This window comes from Pleurodeles waltl, chromosome 4_2 (assembly GCF_031143425.1).
Source record: "Pleurodeles waltl isolate 20211129_DDA chromosome 4_2, aPleWal1.hap1.20221129, whole genome shotgun sequence".
NCBI classification, from domain to species: domain Eukaryota; kingdom Metazoa; phylum Chordata; class Amphibia; order Caudata; family Salamandridae; genus Pleurodeles; species Pleurodeles waltl.
This window is the reverse complement of record NC_090443.1, coordinates 78906689-78921892: the sequence shown is the minus strand read 5'-3', so window position 1 is coordinate 78921892 and position 15204 is coordinate 78906689.

Here is a 15204-nt window from a genome sequence, read left to right as displayed (position 1 = left end):
TACTGTTGGTAACCATAAGGAGTCAGAGCTGATAGGTACACATGTAAGCCTGATCAACATAACTGTCACCTACACTGTGACCGGATTCCGGTGCAGTGTAGACGCGAGGAGCCGGCAGTGGCTCGCAAAAGACGGAATTTGTCTTCCGGAAAAGCCATTACATTTCGCTACAACCCCGTTGGTGCAGCAATAAGTTTCAGCCGCCCCCCTACTGAGGTACCGATACTGAGGCTCTGCGCTTTCATGAATTACAAAGTTTCAACATTGCTATATACGTGGTGACTACCAAGTAGCACTAACTCCAACAGGAAAAGAGGTGTCCCTGCCCTCTGATAGTCCTGATGAGGCCCTGACTGAAGAGGCCGAAACGCGTTGACACAATCTTTTGCGAGGTTATGGTCTTCAAGTTAATTGACGCAGATAAGAAATTCAATATGCACTACAAAATACCCTTAAAAAATAAATAGGTATTTGGTTGCATCTGACCCTCCAATCATCGCAATCAAGTGGATTACAATCACAAACTTGTAACAGTTACCACAATGCAAAGAAATGTTGCTGGGCATAACCCTCCTTTGGCATTTTTCCAACGTTAAGATGTGTTTTTGTGACAAGTGTAAATAGGTAATTGTGATGTTATTGTTTGTGTACATGTAAGTTGGTAACTGTGATGTCATGTAGATTTTTGTACTGTATATTACTCACCGATGAGCTACTGCTGACCTTGTATAAAAGTAATTGAAATAAATAAGGGAAAGGAATTGACCCATGAAGACAGTATTCAAGACTGATCTTTCAAAGTAGTGTCTGAATTCGTCCCAACCTGTTCACCAGTTTTTGTTTTTGCAACCTACACTGTGAGCATCACGTCTTGCTAAAAATTTGGTATTCCTCTCCCCCCGAGCCCAAGGGGGAATGGCCATGCTATCAATCATCTCAACATTCCTGGTCATCCACCAAGGCCTGACCACTTATTCATGGAGTCAAGGAGTGGACCATACGATAGGAGGGCTGCCAACTAGGAAGCTGTTATCCAAAGGTCAATCACATCTTCATTCATGTGTCCAGGTGTAGACACCCATCATATGTGACATGCCATAGCCATTCCTTTCACACACAGTTCCATGCCATCACACGCTGGGCCTTGACCTGCAAGCAAGCCAGTGACATTCCACAAAAGTGGAACTTACATGGAGTGCAAAAGACGGAGCGCCATGCTGGGGGAAAATTGTCAGCCCAGTCCTCGACCTTGATGACAACACAGGGATGCACCAATTTAAATCCAATATGGTGCACCACTGTGTTGTCACCTATGCCTGGGCACATATTGCTTACATACATCAATCCAGGGAGCCTTGCCCCAGGGTGCATAGCTGGCTGCGTTGAGGGGGAGTTTGGTTATGTGCCTGAAGGGACACCTTCCAACACAATTGAGTAACCGACAAAGAGTAGATACAATTTAGATGAGTGCTGCCTAATGCATCAGCCATTGAAAGATCCCAAACGGAGGACACATAAGAGTATTCATCCTTATTGCACATTGCTAAGGCCCCCCCTTGGGGTGTGTGCTGAATGTGGCACTGCCTCTGGTGTGAGCAAATCTAGGACTGCATCCAAATGCAATGGGTGTTGCTGTAGGTGTGCCATAGCAACACCCATTGCAGTTTATCACGCTGCCCAGATATTAGAGTCTACTTACATCTGAGTCAGAACAAATTTGGCTAACCCCCATGCCAGGGTTGGCGTTAGCAGGGTGCAATGAGGAGAAATGTTGGCATATCCCCTTGTTCGTTGTTCTTTTTATGCATGCTGCACTCTGCAACATGCACAGTAAGAGCAAATCGAATATGGTGATAGTTTTTGTGCATGAGGGTGTCCCTCCTGCACAACAACTATCCCCCCTCTCAATGCAGCCATCCGTGCCCCAGGTCACAAGAGTGGCTGCGTTGGGGTTTTGCTGCAAATTTAGCAACAGCGCAGGGGACAACACAGGAGTGCACTTTATACGATTAAATACAGCGCATCCCTGTTTTGTGAAAAGGACAGAGTGCGCCACTGCCAATTTTCCCACACTGTTGCACTCATTCATTCTTAGTTATATGTGGCCCTAAGTGTGGCTCGTCACCACTTTGTACACACAATGCTGGCCATTGCGCACAATGAGTCTCGCAAGACGTTACCCTCTGGTGGTGCTTGGGGCTCCTTAAAATGGGCTATAAAATCACCATCCAGCCTACTATGATATCTGATCATTGGACAGTTTGATACCTCAGGCATTGTATTTCACACACATGACTCATTCACACCAAACCATGGATTACTTCACAAGACACAATCTCACACATACTGGATTCATCGGAGTATTCAAACTGCGCCACTTCACCAATTATGTAGGGGGCTGGTCTACCTGTAAGACATGAATAGTAAACCATGCTTAGTGTCAATTCAAAGTCATTGCAAGTGGACAACAAATTTCAGTGCAAACTAGTTAAGAGGAGTGAGCTAGTAATCCTAGTGGAAGATCAGTGCAACAGACAAACCACTACGATCACTCATTGACACATACGCTCAGATGAGGTAGAGCCACACATCTGAACACTAGCACAGGGCCAGAGACTCCTGTGGTATTACACCCTGAAACATTTATACATGACATTGTCATGCAACTGTCTGTGGGCATGACACCTCCATTACCAAATGGGACTGTTTGATCATGTATTTTCCATCTGAGGGCCATGCTATGGTTGTAACAGTGGCAGGACCACTGTCAGACTCATGGCATTTCTGCCTGCAACAGATGTAGGAAACATCTGTGTCATCATCATAGTTCACAGAAATGCTACTACCTTGGGATTGTGTGGGCATTGCAAGGTGTTGGTGATTTTCATTATACACCCTGCAATGAACAAAGATAAATGTTAGTGCCATCACAAGGCAGACATCCTTAAGGGATTGCTATGGCTGTGGACTTGTGCAGTTGGTTTACCTACCTGCACAATGACTGAATTGTGACATGTATGTATTGCAAATAGTGGGTGGCCTGCCATTGTTGCCATTGTATACTATTGTTAATCCAGTGAGGGAGAAGTACATGGGCATAGCAATAGCGCTCAACACAGACACACTTGCTCTGTTGTCATAGGATGCATCTGGTGTTGCAGGTCAGCGAGTGATGTGGCAGAGATGGAGCTGATGCATTGCAGCCTCATACTGTCAGTGAGAATTTGTAGGCCAGTGGAACAGACTCTACACATGTGTGTGGTAAGGGGGCGGTAGAGGCTGTCTGTGATAGATCATAAACAGGAACTTGGAATTGCCAGTAGTCTCTTCTCAATTCATGTTCAATCTCACTTACATGGCCTTGCCTAATGATACAAAGGGGCAAATAGACAACACTGGTGCAGCACCTAGGACTTGATTAATGAAAAGTGAGTGCCACCTTTGTGTCATTTTCAGATGTAAAAGCAACGCAAAATTACAAATCATAAGTTTTATGTTAATTTGGTGCTGCTTATGCATCACACAATGATGCAACAGTGGCGCTAATCTTTCAAGAATAAGGAGCCTAGTGCTGCGGCACATGAAGTGTGCCCCTTAGCACACTTCTGACACCACCATGTGTGGGCCGTCTAAACAAACGGCGCAACATGGTGTAAGGGGGAGATGTGGTGAATATATCTGACACTACCCTGGTGCTTTGCAAGACTTACATTTCAAATACTTAAGTCAGTCCTGCAAGGCACCAAGAGGCGCTATGTAATTAAAGTGCGGCTCTTTTCAATGTCTGCAGTGATCAAGCGTTGAATATTTAGTGACTGATATGCCAAAGTTCTCTCATTGAATCAAATATGCCATATTCATAGCCCCCCTAGAGTGGGTAAACCCCCCCTTGCAAACATAATGGCTGGGGCAGGGCTCATGTGTGTGAAATGTTGACAAAGTTGCACTATGTATGCACTGCACCACTTTGTTAACACAATCCTGTGAAAAATGATAGGGTGGCGGTGCCTTAGAGTTTCATACATGACACAACGCCGGTGGCACTATGGGCTGTGAAATTAATGCCTTTGTGATGGTTGTGCAGGACTCATCAGACACCTGAGCTGCATTGGTTTCATTGTTGTACATGTGAACTCCAGGCCTGAACTGGCACAGTGAATCTTCATACCAGTTGCATACAGCCTGTTCACAAGCTTTGCATGCAACACTCCAACTTATCTGCTACTGTCATTTAAAAGCAATTAACAGTCAATAGTATGCCAATGGGAGACTTACCAACAGTTCCACCAATCTCGATCCCCAGGTGATCCAGCAGATTCTGCTCCCTGGCCACTAGATGTGCCCAGCAATACTTGAGCTGGTAGTCATTCCGGCCTGTATTGTAGATGCACCTCAGGTGGTGGAGCACCTTGCCCCACCGCAGCTGCCTGGCCTCTGTCCGGTAGCCGAAGATCACCCGGCCATCCATGTGCAGCATCATTGGCAGGTAGTGTGCGTCAAGCCATATAAAACCTCCCAGCTCATCTGGTCATCCTCCCTTTGCCAGGCATGTTGACAGGTAAATGGAGTTCACACCAAAAAAATATGATGATAACCCCACTAACTTAACTCAACTATCCCAACAACTACCCCAGACATACACCCCACAGTACAATTACAAAACTGGATAATAACTATGCAAAACTACAACTTCTATGACTAAACCCATACAAAATACAGAGGACACGGCGTAAGGGACACCACAAACTTGCAAACACACTCATCAATTAACCACCAGCTCCAATACACAACCACACACAGTCACAAAGGAACAGACTGTAAAGAGAAAGTAAAATTACAACCACTGTACCATGCTTGTAGACAGGATTTCCTGTTACATCACTTGTTGGGTGTGTGCGTCACATTTTTCAGTTATGCGTGTATTTATTTGATGCATTAGGCTTATGCGTTGTTTACTGGATGCATGACACATGTAAGTTGTTTACACTGACGCAAGATGGTAATGCAATGCTTCCATCTGGTTCAGGCGTCAAAAAGCCTGTGGAAGTCTGATTGAGTTTCTGGGGCTAGGCGTCATTCTGGTGATAGGACTTGTATTGTACACACATATGTGTGAAAAATAACAACGCATGAGAGTTATGCTTCAACTTCACTCAAGGCTGCATTAAGAGGAGTGTGAGCGTTGAATTCCCACTAAGGGCCCATGTGTCATTTTAGTCACTTTGGTGGATGTTTTAGATGCATTTTCGTCATATTTTTTGCCTCATTTCTTGTTTGCGTGTTTTTTTGCATTGTCCTTTAGTGCACCCTGACTCACCAAACATGTGACATGGGCTGTGATGCAATGTGGCATATGGGGTATGGCCACATGTGGAAGTCCATGCAGCAATGTGGTAAGGGTAAGATTTGTCACTTCCACCAATAAGTGTGTTCTAGAGTCGACAGGATGCAATAACTCTCATTTCGTGCATATATATGCATGTGTACCTACAGTAGGTCCACATATATTTGGCACATGTGTGCTCTATGTGTAGATATGTATAGGTATCTGAATGTGTGGGTGTACCACATAGTGAACTCTGTGACAATAGTGTTTAGATATACCCATAACTGAGTATATGAGATGTCCTGATCCAACACATGCTCAGGCATGTGCCACCCATAACAAGTTGGACTTAGAGTATGCAGTGTACTTGAACTGCTTTAATATCACATTTCCACTGAAAAGTTACGCTGCATTATGTGTTGACTGTGGTTTGTAGTTGGATGTTCCGTCTTGTTGCTCAGGTACATGTGTGCCATGTGGTTACCCATGCATCTCAGTTGTTGGTGATGTCATGTACACCTGTGTTACTGAAAAATGTTATATGCCATGTGTGTGTAGAAACAAGTGTAAGTGCATTTTGATAACATTACGAGATTGGTGTCTGAATGGGATGTTCAAGGTCACATTACAATCTTGCAGCAGGGGCAGGATTTTGGAATTTGACTTTTGCATATGCTGTCACATCACTGGCTCCTATACAATTCGTATGTGGGGACACACATGTGGAGATGATATATGAATGTCACCGGTGTTTTGCTACCTATGCCATTATTGTACTGCTAGGTTGTTTTCTGTCCAGAATCCTGACATGTTACTATGCCAGGGCCATTATGGTTGAAAGTGAGCTGAGATATCTTGTATATGTGTTCTAGCCTCCAAATGGACTATCAGATTTGTCTCATTCATGTTTGTCATTACTGTCACATACTCTGCTGTACCACGGGGTACCAGTGTTGCAGTGTGGCATTGATTGCAGAGCTACTCTCTATCATCACTATGTGGGTATTAATGGCAACAGAAACACACGTTTGTTTTGGAAGCCACAGGTTTCTGGTGCTCCACTTTGTTCTTGCCCATGTGCAGATACATCAGGCACCTGACTATGTTATATGTTGATGTCGTCAGGACAGTGGTCTGTGGCTTAACAAAGCTGGGATCTCAGCCATTAATGATTGGAACTCAGCATCCTATGCTGACTCCCCACTGGTTCTACCCAAGCACAAACGTGTTCATACAGACAAGGATGTGCTGCTTTGCTATGCAGCACTTGATGTAAGGCCTTCCCCTCTCAGGTACAGTGCTTGGATGCTTGCACATGTAGGACATGTCTCATTCATAGGACTCATTTTCTGTTTCCATGTGTAGCATGTGTAGGGGTTGTATGTGTGTAGTGGTCTCAACGATCAACTAATGGCATGGTACAGATGGTGTTGTACATAAGAGGCTCATGTCATGGTGACAGGTTAAGTCAAATTATCATGTTATGGTATTGCCAAAGATGTCTGGGTCATGTACGTACCTGGCCAGCCTCAAAATACATATCTGAAGAATAGACCTGCGATCATTGATGTGTTGCACTGTCTATTTTGGAGTATCTCTATTCATTTCCCTATTTTTTCTGGCTTTACTGGTAAGTTATGTATTATGTCCTCCATCAATCACAGATATTTGGCAACTACTGCATTGTACTTATCTTCTACAACTACATTGTGTGGTGATGTGGAGACAGAATCTAACATATAACTTGGGTGATGTTGGGATCTTGCCTCTTCCTACTACTAGCAACTTGTTGGTTCCTGTACCATTAGTGGTATTTGTGAGATGTAATGAGTGCCACGCACACATATCATAACTAATGGCACAGCACTTATGTAGTCTCCAGGTGACATGGTGTGTACTATTTGGAACAGTGGGTATCTCTGAGCTGTCCATCCACACCCTCCATGGAACATGGTCATGCAATTCTTCCAGCATCCAACAACCTAGCTGACTCTTACCATGACTGAATGATGTAACGGTTAGAAATCATTTCAGGTTTGTATTCATCTCTTGGAACAACCTACCTACATGGCTAGGTGTACTCCGACTCAATGTGATGTTGGATATCTGATTGTATTGGACATTGCAACACACATTAGCACACCCACTCCAGATTGTGTATTTGGAGTCCAAAATATGCATGGGATACATTTTAACAGTTAGTACCATGCAATTGTTCTGTATTGTGAGTGGGATTGTGTATTGTATTTTGGTATGTGATGTGTGATGTTTTCATACAGAGCATACTAGTTAAAGATGCATACACAGGTCAGGCATTATTGATGATGGGCTAACTGTTGCTACCTAGGAAATACAACCACACATCTGTCTCGGTATTTAGATATGTATTTTCTGGTGACGTGTGAAGACAGCATATTTGTCTGACAAGTGTACATCTTTAGTACATAGTGTGTGTAACACTGCCTACATTCTACCCAGAATATGATTTGATCACACGTTTTGGAATTAACTCATTGCTTTTGCCAAAACTTGTATTTGTATAGTGCACCTGCAGCTCTAACTGCATAAATTCTCATCCAAACCAATGTGCATTCCACAGACGTGTGTGCAATAAGTGAGGTCAAGTTTATCCTGTGTCAAGGTTGTGCCCCATGGCAGTGGCAGGACAGTATCCCATGGATAGACTGTGCATGCTTGACTTTTTCCATTGGTTGCTATCCCTGGGCAAATCATGATGACCATAGTTACCGATGAAGTCCCTCCGCGTCACACATGTTCTATGCAGCCATTGCAACTATCACACTGAGTTGTGACAGTGTTCAGTTTCAACATTACTTAAGTTCAATTTTTTGACATCCCATACCTTATGTGTGGGCCCCTTGCATACATCCCATTACGCCATGATGTAGCTGGGTGTGATGGGCTATTGAATAGCAAGTTGGCAATGTGACTGTAGAAAATATGTAGTGGTCCATGGATTGTGTCCTTCAGTTGTCACATATCAGTGCTAAGGCTGTAAGTGAGATGTGTGATGATGCCAGTATGATCTATTACATCACATATGGTGTTGCTACAATAATTGTCAGTTTAGCATTTGTTACATGCTCCCTGAGATTAGAGTCATATTCCTATGGTATCTGTAATGAAGATTGAATATACCAAGGCGGGATTGGCGGAAAATGAGAACTGTTTATTTACAAATTTTACATGGTGAGTTCTGTGGTTCTTATGTATAAAAGTTGTCAACAATATGTTGTCTCTGGCATACCCCAGCAGCTGTGTTGTGCTGTTCCCCCTCCAAATTGTCAGCACCATCCTCCTCCTCCTCCTCAAGCAGGTTAGCAACCTGGTCGTACAATGGCACGTTCATTTGTACACATATGTTGTGCAGGATGGCACATGTAAAGATTATTTTACACACAGTGGCTGGGGCATAAAGGAGGCTGCCTCCTGTCAGCTCCAGGCACCTGAATCTGGATTTGATGATGCCAAATGTCCTTTCCACCCCATTGCGTGTCTGACAGTGTCCCTCATTGTAGGCACGCTCTGCTGCTGTGTTAGGATTTGCAAATGGGGTCATCACCCACCGCTGTATGCCATGACCCTGATGCGCTGCAAAGATAAGAGATGAAAGTTGTTGTTAAAGCTTGCAACGGGTTTTGTATATAGCATGGCAGTTGTTACTTGGCGTTAGTTGTGATATGGTGTGAGTTCCTGGCCTTGTGCTAAGTTTTACTAGCACTGTGTTGCTGGACATGACAATCTTGTGTATTTGCTCAAGGACCTGGGACATATGATTAGGATTCCTAATTGATGCTCAGTATGTATGTACCATGTGTTGTGTAGTGCATCTTTGTAGCAGTGTGCTATTACTAGAGGGGATATGACACATCCTTGCACAGTGGGGTCAGATGTAGAGACAACATTGTAGCCCTACAAAGCCTGGACATCCCAGCCATTTTGACATGTAGTGTTGTAGATGCAGTGCAACAGTTAGGCCCCTTTTTAAGAGTAAATGACAGAGCGAAACACAGTTCCTAAATTGGCAGTGCCGTGCTGCATAATTTTAACTTTGCAGGAATGCACCGTGTGTAATATGTTGCAAGGCAACCCTTTGTTTTTGCCCTGCGCCGGCACCAAATATGCAGCCGTGCACCAACGCCGCCAACCTCGCACCAGGGTGCTTGGATGGCTGCCCTTTGGGGAGGATAAATCTGTGCAGGAAGGGACACCTTCCTGTACATATACTATCTTCATGGGCAATATGCTCTTTCTATGTGTGCAGCAGTATGCAGCACGCATAGGTGGCACATTTATATGAGGTCAAGTCACAGAATATATCCTTATAACAACCTGCAAACGCCACCCCTGGGGTGGTGTTTGATGTTGGCACTGCCTCAGGTTTTAGGAAACACCTACATCTGGAGCAGCATCATCATGCTATGTGTCTTGCCATGACACACCTACGGCAACACACACTGCAAGCCCCTTCCACACAAAGTGCTGTGTGGGAGTGGGCCCTATTTACAAGGTGGCATCAAGTCACAAAAGATTGGACATCTGTAAACTTGTGCATACTTTGCAGGGCATGACAATGGCACTAGGGGTTCTTACATGCGGCCCTTAGTGATCTTGAGTGGCAGCTGATGTTCATGCCAGCCAGCAGGTGTACAAGGGTGTGTATCCCATTGTTTCAGGATGATCAACATTACTACTGGTGTTTCTCCTATCTTCCAGTACATGATTCAGCACTTTTACTGACAACACATGCACAGTGCAGGGTATGGGATGGGGCACAGCTACTTTACAAATGTGTCCCTTAGAACAGTGCAGCACAGAGCATGTAAGGTACTCTATACTCCTACAGGGTCCCACTATGGAATCCATGAAAGGCACTGTTTGACAGTGACTCTGCCCCATGGTGGGCCATTTATTGTCTACAGTACAGACATGATGGTGTTGGGAGTCAGTAAGTGGTGCATGTGAGGTGGCACTTCAGTACGTGTGGTGCCACTTCTCACAAATCTATCACATGGTATGTAATGGCTGTTAATTTGGTATTCCTATGTGTGTGACCCAATGTATCAGGTAGATGTATATGCATACTACAGGTAAGTCAGGTATGTCTAGATGAGATATAGTTGGTATTGACACCAGTTGTCCGGCATTTGATGTATGTTCTGCCAGAGCCTTGCACAGCATGATTTAAGTGTGGCTGTGCCTACGTGTGACTTTCTTGACATGACCATGGTGTATGCCGTTGACATTGCTGTGCTATTCTTTGTTTGGTGTAATATGTGTGTATGACGTGTATTTAATAGCCAACCTTTGGGCACTTGTAGTGGTTTGTGGACATCTTCTGTTAACAAAGGGTACATAGCTCCACCTGTACTTCACGTGGTGTGCCTGTCAAGTTGTGGGTGTGTTACGTACATGTGGGAGTATGAATTTGTGCTGTGCACTGATTGTGCTTACTACAGCATGGTGCATATGTATTATTACATGCACATCTGTGTTACCCTGGCCATGTGTTTTTGGAGTGGTGTATGTCTTATGTGGGTTCAAGGGTTGGTGTGTTGTGTGTATATTGCTAGGTTTGTTGACTTACCCACAAGAAGTGTTCATTGATCCTGCTGTGCCTGAGTATGTAGGCATCATGGACACTACCAGAATACTTGGCTAAAATGTTCGTAAATAGCCCACAATAATCCACTATGGCCTGCACATTTATGGAATGTGTATGTTTCCGGTTCCTGTAGAAGTGTTCTGTTGCTGCAGGTGGGACAAGTTGGACATGGGTGCAGTCCATTGCACCCAGCACACGCGGAAACCCAGCAGTTTGGTAAAAGCCTTGTTTTAACTCCTGCTGCATTTGCTGGGTGTTGGGGAAGCAGATGTGGTGTGGCGTCAGGGAGATGATTGCATCTAATACCTTCGTCAGGAAGACCGAGAAAGCCGGCTGTAACACACCAGCAACCAGTGCAGCCGTTGTCTGGAATGAGCCACTTGCCAGCATATGCAGGCCAGCTAGTAGCTTTGTGACAGGTGGTATATTATGTGGTGTCTGCAGCCTGACTGTGATCTGTGGCTCAATGTGGCGCAGAAGGCGTAGCATGGCTTGCTGATTGAGAGGTAAGTCCTGATGAGTCATGTTCCCTGAGGCCAAGGAGGGTTGTCCTGTTACGGAATATCCTCTCCTGCATTCTGCATTGCTTTCATGGGTGCCATGATGGTGGTAGAGGGTTCTGCTGTGGTTGCTGTCCTCTGCATCGTGTCCCAAGCTGCAGCAGTAACACTTCCATCTTGTCCTGTGGGTTGCAAATGTTGCTTCTGTGAGTTTGCCTTAAGTAGTGGTGTGTGGGCCTCATTTTAACGCCTGGTTTGACCCAGGCGTTAAAATTTGATGCTAATCGGGGTTTATGTCATTTTTTCACTCTGCTTCTAAGTTCTGCATCGTTTTTGCGTCGGGTTAAATATGGTGCTAGGGGGTTAGCGTCATCTTTTGGATGGGAACGCCTACCTTGCATATCATTGTCGCAATCGGACGCAAAGTGTTTTGGCGCAACCAAAAAGTGACGCTAACTCCTATATTTTGGAGCTAAACAGGTCTAGCGGCAAAATATAAATATGGAGTTAAGTTTGCGCTGAATTTGCATCAAATAAAATGATGCTAATTCAGCGCAAACAAAGTATAAATATGCCCCTTAGGCCCTAAATCATATTTGGTGTATGGATGTGGGCTATAAGAAGGGGAGCTTGAGACACCAAAAACAGTTATCTGTCAAGCACCCACACGGGCTATGTGAAGAGGGAAAGACCTGCACAACTTCTGTCTGTGACCAGGACTCAGGGTCAAGGCCTGCTAGACTCCCTGCTGGGTTAGGGGAGCGTTGGAGGGAGCGAGGTCTAGTGGGGAGCCATGTCAATTGCACTCCCTGTGAGAAGAGAGAGGAAAAGGCTGCTGCACCTTTCGGGTTGTTGCCCATGTGCAACTCCATAATGCCAGGAGAGGGCCGCTGTGAATTTAGCCATGTGTCTTGATGCGCCGGAGCACATGATTAGTAGGAAGGCTGCAACAGTGTGTTCCAGGAGTCGCCGCCATCGAAAAGGCTGCCATGCAGTATGGGCTGTAGCCCTGTGAGGTAGCGAGGTGGTGACCCCACATGCTAAGAGGAGCTGCCAAAGAGAATTTCACCTTAGTGATCTTGTCAGAGCCTATGGACAGTGAGTTGCAGTGATCTCATATGTCAGAGGTGGTCACCGGGAGCACCAAGGACTGCAACTTGTTCTGTCTCTAACAGAAAAGCAAGAACACCTGAGCACTATCACCTAGGTGAGGTACCCAAGACAGCATCATCGTAGCCACCCCCTATCTGGAGACGCACGAACACTTACCTGCACAAGGAGTCAGAGAAAGCCTACAGTCACTTCAGGAGCGGGACCGCGAGTGACAGACTCTGTACCCACTGAATGCAGCCATTCTGGACCACTTGCGGCCGACTTACCTGAACTTGGCTGCAGCCGCTGTGAACACCTGCAAATGGGGCACACTCAGAAACTCCAAATGTTTCACGCCTGCCAGTGCAGGTAAGCCTGATTTCAGGCCTGTAGACCCCAGCAGAACTTGCTGTTAATTTAGTGCAATAGCGCTGGCAATCTGGTGATAATCACAATTTCAAAATGTGCAACCAGTACTTCATGCCACTCCGCGTCCCCCAAAGGATCAACATCCGATCCCAGACCTCTCTGAGCTTGTCAACTGTGTTGGTGTATTAATTACTATATATTTATATATGTGGGAGATTTTGTGTTTGTTTACTAGATCTTCAATCGTGATCTTGGCCTCCAGTGGATGGAGGTGGTGAATTTAATCAAAATGTTGTAGTTAGGGCAGCAAGTCATGCTGGAATTTTAAGCATTTGTAGTATTGTCTGTGAAGAAGACTGAAGTCTTCGTGTAATTTTGTGAAAGACTTAAGTGTGGCATGAGTAAGAACTACTCCCAAAGCGGATATACCTAACCTATCCCTCAAATCATGCAGTACTGCCCCTCAGAGAGTAGTGTTCCTTACCACAGTTGGGTTTCTTTAGTGAGCCGTCCCTACCAAAATATGTTTCACAGTGTTGGACAATGTTTCTAAGGCTATTTTAGTTGCCAAGGGAATGTCCCTCGGAATAGGTACTCCATATATAAAGTACAGTTGGTGTGTAACCCCCAATGCCCAGAGCTCAGTTCTGTAGACCGGGTCCCTCTTGGTATCAAATAACCATTTGTTGAGTACAAGCAGTTGGGTTGTCCGGTAATAAAAGAGAAGGTTGAGTGTCTATCTATCTTTAACATTAAGAGGTGTGATAATAAAACTATCCTTACATCGTCATGGCAACAGTAGCTATTCTCTGAAGATTTTGCTCCTTCCTGGATCTTCCGCTTTGGGAACTGCAAAGACAAAGGAAGAAGGCCGAATAAAAAAAGGGCCCTTCTTTCATACTCATGGGATCTGCCAGAGATGGTCTTAGAGTCTTTTAAGAAGACAGGAAGGCCTTCTAGATGGTCCTCCTGGACAGTTTTACATAAAATGCACAATCCTCAGGGCAATTTAAGGCATACAATGCATAACTGCTTTGGTGGTCTGACTACCGGACCGCCAATACGGCGGTGGGGAGGATGTAGTTAAGCCGGTGGGGAGGCAGGAAGGCCTTCTAGATGGCTCTCCTGGACAGTTTTACATACAATGCACAATCCTCAGGGCAATGTGTTTCTCAAAGGCATACAATGCATAACTGCTTTGGTGGTCTGACTACCGGACCGCCAATACGGCGGTGGGGAGGTTGCCATTAAGCCGGCAGCCTCCCCACCGCTGTATTATGATGTTCCGGCCAGGCTGGATGGCTGAGACAGTGTGGCAGCATTGGCTTCGGTTCTAAGGGAGAGCCGAGGCCAATGCCGCTGCACTGTCTGCGCCACCAGCACAGTCGAAATGCGCACTGTTGCCACTGCAGGCAGTGCGTATTCCGACTGTGTTGACAAGGGGGCCTCTGCACTTCCCATACCATGGGCATGGGTGATGCAGGGGCCCCCTTGTGCTCCATCTCTGCTTTTCTGCTGGCCTTGTCATGGCGATGTCCCCCCCCCCATGAAAAGGCTGGCGGAAACGCAAGTCGTGATCAGCATGGCTGTGCCAACATCAACACCGCCGTACTTGACCACGGTTTCCCCACCGCCAATGCATCGGGACTCCAGATCCTGTTGGTGGTCTTGTGGTCCGACTGCCAAGGATGCAGCCGTTGGACCGCCATCACGGGTATGACGGTCTTAAGACCACCATACTCGTAATCAGGCCCTAGGTCTGTAAAAGATATCAATTGAAAAGGATTTTCTTAGGTTCGTGAAGGGTTTGAAGGAAACAGCACAAGTAATACTAATCTAGGTGCCAGAGGATACGGACTAGATGAGCCAGAAAAAAGAGCTGGAACAACGGCCACTGCCAGGGCATGGGGAATACTGGTGGAGTGGGCATCCTTAATGGAGTAGTGTAGCTTGTCCAGCCCATAAAGGTTTTATCATATCTAGCCACATTATGCATTTTTTAATTGGCTATTTCTTTAAATAAAATAAAAAGAATAATAGCCAATGTATCCTTTAGGATGTCCTTTCAATAAATGTTTTCATTAAAAAAACGGTTCTACAGAAAAGTGGTAAACACTTTTTTTACATTGAAAAAACTAACTAAAATGTTACAAAAAAGGATAAACCTAAATATAGCAAATTATGATGCAGAATGCTGGTAGTCCCTTTGCATGACATTACTAACACGCGCTTCAAAATAATAAAACATGAAATTGACAGTTCTTGACATAGTGAATCAAAACCATAAAAGA